General features: G+C 38.6%; 1 protein-coding gene across 2 annotated transcripts in view; it reads right to left on the bottom strand.

The window, feature by feature from the left end:
• LOC134542745 (cytochrome P450 6j1-like) overlaps window positions 1–16,458 on the bottom strand; it is a 75,788-nt gene that overhangs the window by 25,002 nt on the left and 34,328 nt on the right. Inside the window, exon 1 of one of the 2 annotated variants that reach the window (XM_063387244.1) lies at window positions 582–741. The exons of the other annotated variant lie outside the window; for it this stretch is intronic. The gene's annotated coding sequence lies outside the window, so the exon portion shown is untranslated. Of the gene's footprint in view, window positions 1–581; window positions 742–16,458 lie in introns of those variants that run through there. 2 annotated transcript variants of the gene reach the window in all.

Here is a 16,458-nt window from a genome sequence, read left to right as displayed (position 1 = left end):
GCTGCAGTTAGTAGTTTATTTCCTTCGAAGAACGCTGTGATGTTCATAGCTTAACAATATGTAGCGAACATAACAAAAGAAAATTATATCCACACTGACTAGTCAACACACGTATTTTCTTAAATATTAAATTAAGTTCTCTAATGATATCGTAGAAAGAGGTTCTGAGTTTCTGATTGGCTGTTAACGTAACACGGCTTTAGTTATGAGACAGTTTTAAGCAAAATTTAAAACTATACGAATTCAACTTCATACTAATACAGCGATTGTGTAAACACTCAGAGCATTGTACGATTGCGAATTAAGTTATGTTGTTTTCAATGCCTGGGCCTTAAATTGGCCAAAATGGTATTGAAAATTGCTACATCACTAAAACTGAACATTTCAAATAGAATTTTAATTTATGTTTATTGGATTTGTTATTGAGAAACATTTTTTTAAAAAAGTTGTTTGTTAATAAATCATTTGAAGATTGATGCGTAGAGAAAATACAAATGAACGCGGGAGACACGTGTGTTGATACACAAAGCGGGAGATAGTCTGACGCTCACACATACGTATGAGTGCAGATATTGTGTTACCTTTTCACCGACGTGCAAGTGGTGTGTCGAGTATGACGCTAACACATATCCAGCTGCGGTACCTGGGCCACGACGTGTGTCTCGCTGCGACTGAGAACGCAGACTGTTGTGGCAAGGTCATGACGGACGCCTTTATAATCCAAAAACCGCGTGCAACAAGACAGAGCATTACGAAGCAGTTACGCTCAGCAACGAAGCAGTTATTGGCTCGTCATGCCAGTAAGGAGAGGGGGCAGAGCGAGATAGTGCTTGAAGTGGGAAAAGGGGAGAGTGGTGTTGGGGGGGACCATAGTCTGTTTCCGACAGTGTGAAGGAAGCTATATGCGATGGTAGCCATAACAAAAAAAAAAAATAGCCAGTCATGGGGACTGTCAACAGAAGTAAAAACTTACAACTTTGTTTTTAAATGTGTAATATGACATCATTTCTACGTCAAATGTACGTAAGAAAATGATTTTGGTACCTATTATATCAGCACGATGTCAGCATGACATCATTTTTTATTCAAAACAGATGTTAGTGGTATAAAAAATTACGTAAATATTCATTACCTAGCTATGACTTAACAGTGATGTCAGACCTAGGTCATGTATTCACGTGGCCAAATTAACTTCATTTACTGCTACTACAGCATGACGGTGATGCGAACCCATCCAAAAAAGAGTCCAACACGCACATGATACAGTCGAGTATATACAATGTATTAGTGTATATATGCGTATACGTGTACACAGGACGCTGCGATTCGCCAGTCTGGCGCAACACGTCACTAGCATGTCGGTGACGCGAACCCATAAGTTTTTCCCCTACAAAAAATCGCTCAACGCGGCAAAAAACGTTGTCAATTCAAAAACATGTTTTGGAGCCTTAATTTAATTCATGCTTGTATAAGAGAATATTTTCTGTGCGAGGATTCTTTTTGTGTGGGGTTAGGTATTAAGAGCTAAATGCCATGTTTTTATCCCACAGAAAGTGAGGAATCGCGATCTTATAGCTCATGTCTCTTTCTTTATCACGTATGTATTATGTGTGAGATAAGTGGCGATGTCAGTATCTACAACATGGTGACAAGTTAAAAATATCTTGGTGTGTGGATTGATAGGATTTTTGTTGTTGTTTTGTTGTTGCGGTAGTGGTATATCTTACACTATCTTAACTCAAGACTGGCAAAGTAAACACTGCGCAACCGTTACCTGCTATTAGACAACGAACGAGGCATTAGGCAACGATACTTCTGAAAACGCGTTATAATCATTTATCACATTCGAATCATACGGCACGATAAGTGAAATTCATTCAAGGCTGCATTACATTTTTGTACGATTTATATGAAAAAATAATAGTTTTCGTAACTTTGCAACGTATACCTAACAGATTACAAAAAAACAAAAAAAAAACACGAATAACAAATAAACTAAAGAAAATTTTAGCGGGAAGCAACATATCTTACACATAACGAGCTACATCAGTAATTGATGCTATTTAATTTGGCCGACTTGGCTACGCGATGCTACATGGCAAATGGGCTGAGATCGAAATATATTACTTATTCTGAGAGGCGCTAACGAAATAGTGGGATGAACAAAAAAAAATGATTTGCTGGACAGTTTACTGAAACTCTCATGGTTCAATATAAATTAATTTTCTCGTAGTTAAAACTTGTAACCTTGAAGGATACGTGAAGATAATCTGTACATTACTGTTTAAATCATAGTGACTGTCAGACGCTTAAGTAACAAAAGGTTTCAAACTTTTGTTTTGCGGGTAAGTTTAAGTATTTTAAGGTATTTTTCATGAATGCTATAGGAAAATTTATCTTCAGGTCTGCAGCACCACAGAGTTTCTAAGAGCCGAGTGTTCGTCGGGGGAAGCCTACAAGTTCTGTCCCTGCCCGAACACGCCCGAATATTCACCTTCGGCCAACCTCGGGTGTATTTATATATATTTATATATTTATATTTTAATGTAGCTATACTAACCTAACTAACCGTCCATAGTGTTTTAAAGTGTTTTAATGTAGGTAACCTAACCGACCACTTTTAATATTTGAATTCATTTTTCCTGCGCAAAAATAAAATAAATCCCGAGGTTGGCCGAAGGTGAATATTCGGGCGTGTTCGGGCAGGGACAGAACTTGATGTACATCTTAGGCTTCTCGTTCGTCGGGCATGGCAACCAAGGTCATTTAGAACTTGAATGTTATTTTTTTTCATCACAATGACTTGTCAACACAAGAACAGGTTTTTTTCCGGTCTGCTGAGAGAACCGAGCAACAATATGTACACATGTACATTGATCGGAATAAGTTTTGCTTCTACCCAATTATCTAACAAGCATTATATGTGCTTTTTACAGATTGTCGGCTTTATTTCTGTTAGATTTGTACAGTAGAGAGTGTAACTTGGTGTGTTAAAATGTTTTATTTCGTTCACTGTCAACAGTAAACAGTCGGTCACATTTCACAAGCATGCACAGAAGCCCAGGTGTTGAGAAAAACATATTTTAACTGTTTTAAAGAACTTTAAGTTTTTTATCTGCTTTTCTTTATCTTCTATATGCTTTAATTATTTTCAGAAGTATTGTACGCTGAGAAGAAAGAAGGAGGCGTTTAACATGGGCATGCTCTATTAATTGGTACCAAACAGAAGACGCTTATGTTATTATGCTGATGTATACATCTTTGTAAAACGTCAGTCTGGTTTCCAAACTATACCAAACGTTTGGCCAATATAAATGCCTTTCTGCAAATAAGGAATATCACGTTGAGTAGATCGGGTGAGGAAATTGGTTATATAAACTAATATAAATATATATTCACAATAATTACCCAAAATAATTTACATAAAAATAAATGACCAAACATAGTGGTTAGTTATAACACAGCTGGCATGTGTGCTGGGTTATCGTTAAAAGTGCTCTGTCAAACATTTTCATCTTGTATTAATGAAGAATGTTGGTTACGAACTACCCACGGTTCTTCGTAAATTTACGGATATTTTCGGTATTTTACAGATAAGGTTTTTGCTTAGGTACTTTTACTATGAATTTACAAGAGTATGTTCGGAACATTAAAAAACCCTCCAAATACTTGTTTGTTAACTAAACGGCAAAAACTTTCTTCTTACTTCCGGCGCGTGTCTACCTTGTTTATACGGACCACAGAACAAGGAAGTCGGAATACGGTGTAGTGTCTACTAAGAAACAATTATCTGGAACAACGAGCACCTCGTTTTCTTGAGGTGTGTTCTTCGTTGAAAAAAAAATTCTGTACTTGCTTAGCTACAATAATCAGGTTTAGCTGTGGTATCAGATATGTGTGATTGAATATGTGTGAATGTACATGTATATGTATCATTTATTGTAGAAAATGTATGGTATATATTGTTAACGAAACGTAAGCAGAGCCGCAGCGCGCAGGTGCAGGGCTGGCTGGCGGCCCCGCACGGCCACTGATGTCACGTGCCCGCCGCAAGGTGAGATGTACCGCGCGCGACTGGTAGATTACAAGGGTCGCCGCTTCCCCCTCCCCCCTCCATCCCACCGCTCACCGCGCGGCGCCGTTAACCTAACACCTGACAGCTGGGGAGTTCCACGCGCCGCCATGCGAGCTGCCGACGCCTTTCTAGAGATATCTGGCGTCGGGTCGGCGCGGAATTACGCGACTGGCCCCAGCCGCGCTCGCGACTTCTAGAAGTGACGCCTGGGCCTATATAAGCCCAGGACGCCAGCCCCCGAGGAGTTGAGAGTGGAGTTGATCCGGGCGATAGTCCCGCGGGTGATGCAGAGTTTCGGGGCGTTAGTGTCGTGGGTGTGGCGGAGTTTCGGGGCGTTAGTGTCGCTGGTGCGGTGGAGTTCCTGGGCGAGCGAGTTTCTCGGCGTGAGTGCCGCGGGTGCGGCGAGAGTCCCGAGCGAAGTTCCGAGCGAAGCGTCGAGCGGACCTCGGCGAAGGGAAGTGCGACGGTGGTGGCGGAGTGCAGCGACGGCGTCCCACGACGGAGGTTCACGATGGGGTGCTGCAGCGAGAGTTGCGCCAGAGGTGCGGCCAAGCGAGGTGTGCGGTGTGTAAGAACCGAGTGACTGGGGAGTAAACATTTTTAAGTGTAATTGATTTTAAGGCATTTTTAGAAGATTATTTGTTAGTGATGTAAATAGTGGCAATCAATAAAACTGTGTAGTAAATTCTTTAATTGGGGCTATTCATTTACGAACCCAGTAGTTTTCCCACGAAGATTTATTATTTTTTTTTTAATATATCGTAATAATTTATTGAAATTGTTTGTGTCTTTGTTAGTTTTTACAAAAATATTTAGGTTGTTAAATATATTTAAATCTTTATAACTTAAGTATTAGATAGATTTTAAAAAAGGCCTTTTTATAATATGTATTCCTATAATATATTATACTTCAGGTAGCTCACGTGCATCTTATATGCTATTTTTTTATTTTTATATTTGTACTGATATGATAGTTTAGTTTTTATTTAAATGTATTTGTGACAAATTTTGGTATGTGTAGGCTATTACATTTATCAGGTTTACTTTGCATGTATGTACCTAGTTAGTAAAGATGTATGTGGTTAAGTGTAAGACAAGGTGGGTACGCCTTAACTTCGCCACTTAAAATAAGGCAATAAATAAATAATTTCTAACGATGTAGTTTTATGCTTTATTAAAAAAATTTTTTTGCACATTAATGTTTACTGTCATTTTAGATTATCAGTATGTAATGATGGTTTAGCAAACCTTAAAGTTAGGCGTACGGACATTCAAGGAGTAAGTCTGCACATCATGCAAATTTTAAAACGTTAACATCGCGCACAAGTCAACCTACGTACGTGCGGGTTTCGACGCTGCAAGCCTGGTTGCGGTATCTGGTTGACCAACCGTTATACAAACATTATAACATCACAATTGACTTGTCAATAATCGATCATTCGGCCGGTTTCATTTCTTTCTTCTGATATTATACCTGATAGTCCACGAGAGACGTTTTTACGCAAAAAAAAAATTATGGTAGCGTAGCGACACTATCCACAACCGTTTTGTCTGAAGTTTTTTTTTCTACCGCATCATATATGATTTTTTTTTCGTTATGTAAAACTCATCATATATACGACAGCCATCAAAATTAACATATATATATATATATATTAAATAGACATATTTGATAGAAATACCCACGTTTGATTCAAATCACCGTGCATGAACACGTTTCAAAGATCTCACAGAAAAATATATAGTAAACTAAATCTGGGGAAAAAACATTCACGATTAATGATAGTAAGTATTACCAATGCACCAGCTCAGCCAAACAAAACCAAATTCTGACACACATTCCAATAACGTCGCGCTCGCGACGCGGTGGAAACATAAAATCTTTCTAACAAGAAAGTCTGTCGCTACCGCGGATTGGTTCGCAGTGACGTCACGGATGTATTGCAAGCGATTGGTTAGTAAATATTTCATTCGCGTCGCATCCATCGCGTAGCGCTATTGTGGTTTCAGCTTGAGAACAGCGTTCCACTCATCAACTACCAACTGATTTTTCCAGGCAGGGTGATGTTCGCTTGAAGCGATCGAGCTGGCGGTAGGCACGTTTCTCAAGTACGAGTGTGGACCACTGGCACCGAGCGCCAGCCTCGCCTAGCGCCATTTTTATGAGCACGTGAGTATCCCAGCTATCTTCGGGCTCAGGCATTTTTTACTCTGTTGCGAGCCCAGTGAGAGGCAGATGGAGAAAATGATGATAAGAATCCCACAATTCATTTCGCAAATTTGTTTGTCGCTTGGCGTGAAAGACGTCTTGTAATTACGAGTCACATGTTTCAGAAGGAGGGGGGGGGGATGGGGGAGGAGAAGCAATGACTGGTGACTATTCAATTCGCTCATATCTGCACTGAGTGAATATTACTATGCATATTTATGGACACGTGAATATCCCAGCTATCTTCGGGCTCAGGCAGACATTTATCACGCTGTTGCCAGCCGAGTGAGAGGCAGACGGGGCATATATGATAAGAACCCCGCCTTGTGATAACGGGACACATGCTTAAGTATGAGGGGGGGGGGGGTAAGGAGAAGCAATGACTGGTGACTATTCAATTCGCTCATTATCTGCGCTGAAAGAATATATTACTATGCATTTTTGTGAACACGAAATAATTTGTTTTTAATTCTGATTGAGTAATGTCCAAATGTCTGAACGCAAGATGTTACGGTCATGAAACGACATTCTGCTCGTAAATGAAGTTGTACTATCCATCTTGGACATTTCAGCTCATATTCACACCAAATGAGTGAACATACATTCATTAAATTAAGTCGTGAAGCTTTCTGGTTGTATTTGTGTCTCTCGTATGGATTTCATGAACATTTGATTTTTAAACATATTTGATGTAATTATAAAAGTTTAAGGAAATTTTTTTAAATGACCAATTTTTAGTTTATAAATCTTGAGTTTTAACAGTTAACAGATAAAATTCGTATGTATATACCTACACTAGAGGAAAAATTGTTATAGAAATATTGCCGTGCCAAACATTTTATGGGGACAAAATACTAAACTAATGTGTAACATATATATATATATGTATAAACCTAATTATATATATGGGTTTAGTCTCTCCTAAGTAATTTGAGACAGATAAACTCAACACTTTAGGTAAAGGGAAATGGAAAAAGAATTCGCCCCGGCCTAAAAGAATCCTCCCAAAAATATATATATTTTTTTGTTATTTCAGGAAATCATGTACTACTTCAAAATGGTTGGGTGAACTAGAATTCAAAACCATATCCTTTAATTTGAGAATTCACAATTTTATCAATGCACCCACTCGTACGATCAAAATGTGTTCATAGCAGTTCAAAATCATCTCTGCGTTAAAATTTCTCAAGTATGAATTATTTTACGCTACGAAATTTGGTTTTCAACTAGCAACTATCTCTACGTGGTTCGAACGTTGTGTTCTTTCAATTTCGCAGCCGAATTCGTTACATTATTAATATATAAATAAAGTTTTTAATGTGTATAAAATAAAATTGTTTTCAAAGCTGAGTAAATGAAAGTAAATTCCATACAAACACGGAGAAAAAAATAATCAGGTCCGACTTTTGATATCCAGAGAAAAGGTTTTTAAAATAAATTTAAGAAACATTAGGAAGTAAATAATTCCTTCAGAAAATGAATACCAGCTTTGACCTTTTACTTAAAATAAAAATAAAAATAATATCAAAACAATCAGTATCAAAATTTAATGGAAAAACACTACATTGAAATCATAGTAATGTAGCAAAATCTTTATATTTAAATATGAGTGATTTTTATAAAAAATTTATGGTTGTTTTACTTTATAAGTTGACCTTTGGACGACTAGTATTACAGCAAAAGAGCTTATAATCATATTAATAAACATATATCCTTTATTAAATATTACTATAAAAATTTGCCTTTAATCTAAAGATATTAATAAACTGTAGATTATATAACGGTAACACACATTATGCCTGATACAAACATTTTAATTAGCTACAAAGTGATTGATTGTGCAGCAAAGATTTTAATTTTTTTAAGAATTCACGACATATCACATACACTGGCATAATATATTTAAATATAATCATATAACATAAACCAAATAGCTTTAATTATCCTCACGAGGCAATAGTAAACTTACTAACTTAGACTGTCTGACCATATGGTAACAATTTCTTTGAAGATCCCATGATAAAGACTATCAGGCTATCGGACATGATAAAACTTCAACATTATATATATATATATACACACACACATATATATATATCGTGAGTAGGAGTGGCAGGCTGTTACTGGGACGATGTAAACATTGAAATGTAAACATTGCGCCAGTACCAGCCTGGGGGCCGCCATCTTGTCTCGTGGGGGCCGCCATTGTTGTTGACATTGGCTACCAGGGCGCGCCACCGTCGCAGTCACTGGGGGCCGCCATCTTAGTTCAGCCTTTAGTTACCGAAGCACGCCACCGTCGCTTTGAAGGCGGGAATTGTATACAAAAAATCCTGGGCGGCGTGTCGATTCGATCCGTGGGACGCAGCAACGCCGTGGTTAGGAGGCAGACACCTTCACCATTGGCCACGAGATCAGATGAGGAGAGTAGAATTAAATAACGTACAAATGCCGCCATGACTTTAAATTTCGAAAAATATGCTTAAATAATGCAGTCATTTTAGATATGTCTATAAAACTCCGAATATGCTAAAATCAATTACCGCCAACCCCTCCACCCCCCCACACACCGAGTATGCTTAAAAAAAACGCCGCCATATCTAATTTCCAACCGCCATGTTTAAATTTTGAAAAGCAAATGCCGCAACCCCCACCATTATGCATAAGGCGCCATGTTGTATGCTTAAAACCCCCGCCATATTAGCTATGCCTATGCCACCATGATGTAAGCTTAAAACACACACACACACACCCCAAGTATGTCTAAAAGAAACCCCCGCCATACTAGCTAATCCTAAACCGCCATTTTTAAATTTCGAAAAAAAATAAAATATCTATTGGCTTAAATTTAAAAAAATATATATACCGCCATGATGTATGCCTAAAGCAAACCCCCACCATTATGCTTAAACCGCGATATTTAAATTTGGAAAATAAATAAAATACCGCCATGTTTAAATTTCGAAAAGCAAATACCGCAACCCCACCACCCAGAGTATGTTTAAAACAAACACCACCATACTAGCCATGACTAAATACCTGGGAGAAACATAACCTCAAAAAGGCGCCATACTAGCTATGTCTAACCCACCCCCACCACCAGTATGCTTAAAACAAACACCACCATACTAGATATGACTAAATTACCTGGAGCAACATAACCTCAAAAAGGCACCATACTAGCTATGTCTACTCCACTCCCACCACCAGTATGCTTAAAAAACAAACACCGCCATACTAGCTATGACTAAATACCTGAGAGCAACATAACCTCAAAAATCCCGCGCAGAGAGAGCGAGATGTTGTCCGCTGGAGCATCACTCATAAACTGCGCAATTATAATCCCCACATTATATTATAAGCATAATAATATCTTTAAAAATAACACCGTGTGTGGAAATGATTTAGCGGTACAAGCATAGTCAAAATAAGCATAGTTAAAAAAATTAGGACCTCTATTGTGGTAGATCTCGTTCAAATAGTAATAAGCATAGTTTTAAAAAAAATGTATTAAGCATATTTAAAAAAAGTATTAAGCATAGTTAGGACAAAGACTATTATTTTACATCGAGTAAAATAAGCGTTGTACAAACGCCGTGCTGAGAGCCTCGCTCGTGCGCCAGCGAGCAGGAATGTATTAAGCATAGTTAGGACCCCTAAACTTAACACGTAGCGTTAAGTAATTAAAAATAAAAGTAGATGTGGCACGATGAACATAAGTTACCGATGTAATAATTAAAAAAAACCAAATAGCGCTCTGTGACATGTACCAATAAGCATACATAAAAAAACTCACCGGAACGCACCCCGCCCACCCCGGCGACGTGTAACAAATAAAAACGCAGACGAAAGGATATATTAAAAAATAGTAACACCTATGTACACCGTGTAGAGTGCAATCCGCACAACCGACAGCGTTTAACGATAAGTAAACTTATAAAATATATTACAAAGCGGGAGCAGCCCGCTCACGAATATGTTTTAGTGTTATAAGCAAAGTTAAAAATAATAATATTGTAAAGATAGTTAAGTATTAAGGATAGTTAGGATAAAGACTATTACTTTACATCGAGTACAAACGCCGTGCTGGAAGCCTCGCTCGTGCGCCGGGCATAGAAATGTATTAAGCATAGTTAGGACCCCTACAGGTAACACGAAGCATTCAGTAATTAAAAATAAAATGTTGCTGTGGCACGATCGCCAGAAACAAATTACGTATGTTACCGAGATAATAAAAAAATAGTAAATAAGCATTCATAAAAAACTCCCGGAACGCATCCCGCCAACCCCGGCGATATGTAATGATAAGCAAATAAATATAAATAAATGTTGTACAAACGCCCGTGTAGGAAAGAGTGTTGAACGATCGCATGTGCGCCGCTCGTGCGCCGTAGCATTAAGTAATAAACAAAATAAAAATAATATTGTAGGAACGCTGAACTGTGGCACGAATGCCAGAAATAAACCATATAGGCATAGTTTAAAAAAATGTACGCAAAGTTAAAATTAAAACAGTTCTAACCCTCCAAATAGCGCTCTGCAACATGTACCAATAAGCATACATAAAAGAAAAACGCACGGGAACACACCCAGCACACCCTGGCGACGTGTAACAAATAAATTTAAATAAATGTTGAACAAACGCTCGTGTAGGAAAGTGTGTTGAACGATCGCTCGTGAGCCTTAGCGTTAAGTAATAAACAGATTTAAAATAAAAAACCGCACGGAGTGGGCGAAGACCCAGAAAAAAACAAGAACACCGACACGCTCAGCTGCAGCAAGAAGCAAATAAGCATACAAAAAAGAAAAAACTCACCAGAATACACCCAGTCCAACCCGGCGACGTATAATTAAAAAATAAAAATGCAGACGAAAAGATATATTAAAAATAGGAACGCTATGTAAGCCGTGTAGAGTGCAACCCACACAACCGACAGCGTTTAACGATAAGTAAATATATAAGATACTAGCTGTACCCTGCCACGCTTCGCTGTGGCACATTGTGGTTGAATAGTTGAGAAATGAGAAACAAAACAAAGAATACATTTCATATAAGTTTAATTTTGCAATACTTGTGGATATACACTGTATGCGTAGATATAAAGACTATCTGGTTTTCCGACTCGGGAACACGCAACATACAGTTGTCCATGTGAAAATCAATCCGCATCTAAATCTAAACCACACAATTCTAAAGATTGACCTTGAGCTTTATTGATTGTGATTGCAATCTTTTAAATTGAAATGGTGTATCGGTCGGGATCATGGGTATTCGAGGAATGAGGACATCTTCACCTTTGAAAGACCCCGTTAAAATCGTTCCTTCCCAGGGGCGTACGAACCAGGGGGGAAAGGGGGGACGTCCCCCTGAACTTTTTGGGTGGAGGGGACTGTCCTACCCAACTTTCTAGACCGTGATATTATTATTTTATAATATTATTCTGCCAAACTTTATTTGTAATTTCTTCTCATCAAATTTTATCTTAAGGAAACAATAATAATTTTAACATCGATGTATCCAATGGTTAGATACAAAAACTTCTTAAAAAGCGCTATTTTGCACTTCTAAAATCAAAATTTTCCGGTGGAGGACCCCCGGACCCCCCCCCCCCCCCAATCAAAGTAAGAGGGGAATGGGTTTACATGACATAAAAATCATTATTTGTCCCCCCCCCCCCCCCAACTTTATGAACACAGCTACGCCAATGTTCCTTCCATTACGTTATTCATTAATTTCTTAACTGAAAGTCGCGTGCCATTGCAGAGTTTTGGCTGATTAATATTCCGCAAAAGGATAATTGGCACACCTATTTTCAATTTAAGTATGTGTGGTTGTATCCCTGGCAGATCAAGTGAGTTTAAAAATTCCGTTGGATAATTAACTACTTCATCTGCTTCCACAACGGTGTCTATTGACTTATAAGTAATTTCATCACTTTTAATACTGGATTGAATAACATTATTAAGTTGATAGACATGTTTATTCTTTGCGGCAAGGATAGCTCTTTCACTGAGCCAATCGTGATTTCTATGATTTTTTTGAATGTCAGGAAATACCTTTTCGATCAGTTCTTCTTTCGATGTTACTAAATTACAAAAATGATCGGGAAATGATATTCGTCTAGACGTATCATCGACTGGCAGCTGTCCGTTTCCAATTTCCAGTAACTGTCGTGAGAATACCTCAGCTGATGGATCATTCTGCAACTGGACACGCATATTCGTAGTCAACTGCAATGTACGTACGTGCCGCCATAGTGTTGAATATTTCAGGCAAGCAATTATTTCGTCTGCTGGTGTCGATCGAGAAATTACAGTCAATGTTTGCCTAAAATCTCCTGCGAGCAATATCAATGCATTCCCGAATGGTTGGACGTTTCCACGCAAATCTCGTAATTTTTTATGTGCCATTGTGCATTCATCCCAAACAATTAGTTTACATTTTTGTAATACTTTTCCCATACCGGATGCTTTGGAAATATTGCACGTAGGAGTCTCGATGATTTGCATGTTTAATGGCAACTTTAGAGCTGAATGCGCAGTTCTTCCACCTGGTAACAATGTCGCAGCTATTACAGACGAAGCGAGAGCTAAGGCTATGTCATTTTTTGATCGAACCGTTACTAGAATCAATCTAATTAATAATGTTTTCCCAGTTCCTCCTGGCGCATCCAAGAAGAAGATCCCCCCAATTCCGTCATTTATCATTTGCATTATGCGATCATAAATGCATTTCTGTTCACGCGTTAATTTGGGAATGTTCGATTGGACATATGTCTGAAGATCATCAATGTTATAACTTTGTTCACGGTGTAAATCTACATCAAATGCAGCAGTCGCAGTTCGGGTTGGTGCTGGCATTCCTAATTGACTAAGAACTTTATTTGCAATAGCTAAGCACTTGTCTTCAATATTTATCAATGCTTCGTTGTAAATGCCTTCTGTTAATTCTAAGGTCATATTGGCATTTTCAAGGCGTACTCTATGCAAAAATCCTCAGCCATATGAGATCGATATTTTTCCCATAAGTCTGTGGGAGATGAAGGAAAGCAAGTGGTCAATATAATTGCGAATAATGCGCAAATTTGGTTTTGATGTGCAGTGTTGCACGCCTCATTAATGCATATATTCCACTGTTGGTCATTTTCTAATAAATTCAGAGCTTGACACGCAGCGCGGAAAGTGTCATGTGTGACGCCGTCAACTATTTTTATTGCTGATAAGATCTAGGACCAGACATATTTACCAATAGCATGCGAAGGAAAAAACATTCATCTTGATTGGGATGCACTGTATAAATTCTACCAATTGTATTTTCTTTGAAAATGCCAGGTTGACCGTCAACTGGCTCCCCTCAAATGCGTCGTACAAATACTTTTTTAGTTAAATTCCACGTGTAATAAGAGGGAACTTCTGAATACATCAGTGTTCTGGCGAAAGTGTCGTCCTGGCATAAGGTGAAAAAAGCAGTCAGTGTTGTACCAGGTGGATTAAGGGATCTTTCTTGCACATTTGCATCTGTGAAATAAACACGCTGTCCATTTTCTAAATGTACTGCCAAGTGAACCACAGCTGGATAGCGTTCATGAATGGGAAATGAAAAAATTTGCCATGCAGCCTCATTGCTGCTTATGTATCTCCCAGCCTGGTATTCAGCAATTTCATCGATATCTCGTACTGCGTTTTTATCACTATTATCTGATTGCACACTAAAAACTGCCATATCACTGCCTTTATTAACATATTTACAGACGTATTTAATGGATTTGACTGAATTGCAATATTCTACGTTTATGTGGGCTTTATATGTTTTTGACAGCAAAGGAGAATATGGAACCACCCAACAGTTGTCTTCATCAATATCACCATTTTGCATGTGTATAGTTGCCGAATTCCCACCATCTTCAGTTGATCGTCTTCTATACCGAGGATATCCATCGTGGCCTGTTACTGTGTTGGCTGTGAATGCTCGAGGATATTGCTTAGAGCATTTCCCATCTACCATGCATGGTGAATTTGGATTTAGTGTACCACATGGTCCATGTATCATGTTTTTGATAATAACTGCATGCAAATCCTTATCGACGTCAACCCGTGGAATCTCAGCGCATATCACATCGTCGATTTCTTCTCAAGTTATTTTATTGTAGAGCCAGATTAGTATATGCGCATGTGGCCATCCTCTCTTTTGCCATTCCACTGAATACATCCAGCAGCGCACAGATCCAAATACTTCATGTTTCACGATGAAATCCATCAGCGATTTAAGCTTTTGTCGGAAAACACGTGCTATAATGTCATGCCTATCGACGTGTGATTGGCCAGGAAGTAACAGCTGCCGTATCTCGTCCCAAGCTGTATTGCATGTGAAAGTGATAAATAAATCTGGACGCCTGGAATGACGAACATATGACATTGCATCTTGAGCATATTCTTGCATGTGACGTGGACTGCCAATATATGAAGATGGCAAAATAGTTAGCTTTCCAACGTTAGTTGTATTACCGTCATTCACAACTGCATCTCGCAAATGAACATATTCTTCAGAGCGTAGTTTAGTCTGATTCCACTAGAGAAATAGCAAACGTTCCGTTTCAATTTTTGCATATGTATCCACAATATACTGGTGAAACAACTGACGGCATTTTAAAATATAATTGTCCTCGTTCCTCCAAATCATTAAGCGGTATGCGTAAAAGTTCATTGAGCTGCAATTTTTATTGATTTCTGCACCATTTACTGGATTTATCATTTTCACATTGAAATGATATCCATCGGCACCATCCCAAAAGATCACTGGATATTGTAAAGCATCGTAACAACGGTGAGTTTCTGCTACGTTTAACAATTGATTATTTCTTCGATGGAGAAAAATATCTCTAGGTTGGAACTGATCTCCGACTATGACAATTGCTACTTCGTCTATAGTTGGAGCATTATATCTCCGGACATGTTCTCCAGCGGGAGTTTTGTCTGCGTGAATAATAATTTTGTGGTTATCTGATGCCATCATATCAATTGCTGTTTTGAACAAACGCACCAAATTGTTCCTTTCGTGAAGAAGGTCCTGCAGTTGCGAAATAATGGATCTTCTTAGCGAGGTATGTATTCCACAACGTGCATCTAATTCATCTCTATCATCACCAATGAAGTACATTTGTAGGAATTTATGGTCACTATCTGAGAACGGGAGCAGGGATCCAGCTTTGTGATATATTTGCCCTTTGATTTTAAAAGTTGGCATGAATTGAGCAGTCACGATTTCCGCACCAAATGACGTCATTTGGAAGCAAGAGTTATATTTCCTGATGTTCGATAGGAAATGCTTCGATTCAGCGGTATATCCAGCAAGTAAAGTTTTCAATGGATCTGGTGGTGCATCAAGTTGAGGCAATTTGATTTTTCCGCCAGCGCAACACAACCCTTTGGTTTCATTATTAAACTTTAGAGCCTGGCAGTAGCTACAGACATGACTAATCTGACCAATGACAACATGCAGACTTGAACTATAATCAACAGCTGGATTGTACCGGAACGCAAGACGATTGTATTCCAGATGCATATCAGCTGTTCTTTCTGTTCGTGTTTCAGCTATCCTCACCCTTTCGCGGTTCAAAACGAACCAAATTTGTTGCTGCAGAACACGACTGACGTGCTCGCAATCGTGCATCCTCAAGCCTGGCTGTTCGTCTTCCTGCTGGTTCCACGTTACGTGTCTGGATGGTGCTTAGTCTGTTCCTCTCTCGTACGGATGCTCGCTCTTCCTCAGTCATATTTGAAAGCCGTATTCTTGATCCTTCTGTGTGGCGAGTGCGACGGCCCAAATTTGACTTTCTGCGAGGCATTATTTCGGTTTTCACTGAAACAGAAGAAAGGAATGAGATTATAACTTCTTATGGCTCTCACAGCTCTTATATTCTCCTATCTCTCGTGATTCTCATAGCTGCAGCTTGACAACAATGAGACACAGGATAGACAGCATTGAAAATTATTAATATATTTACTGTCCATCATGTAATTGGAAACGAATATTGTTTCTCATGTGACTGCGCCATTACTATTGCGGTTGTCAGCGAGTGTTTTCCCCGTTTAAGGCAGATGGCGCGGTCATTGGTACACAGCTAATAGGTAAAAAAAAACTGTTTTTTCGCACTTGTGCTATGAATGTGATGCA

The sequence above is a fragment of the Bacillus rossius genome, assembly GCF_032445375.1.
Source record: "Bacillus rossius redtenbacheri isolate Brsri chromosome 9 unlocalized genomic scaffold, Brsri_v3 Brsri_v3_scf9_1, whole genome shotgun sequence".
NCBI lineage: Eukaryota > Metazoa > Arthropoda > Insecta > Phasmatodea > Bacillidae > Bacillus > Bacillus rossius.
Note: the sequence above shows the minus strand (reverse complement) of the source record. Positions and strands in the feature narration are given on the sequence as shown.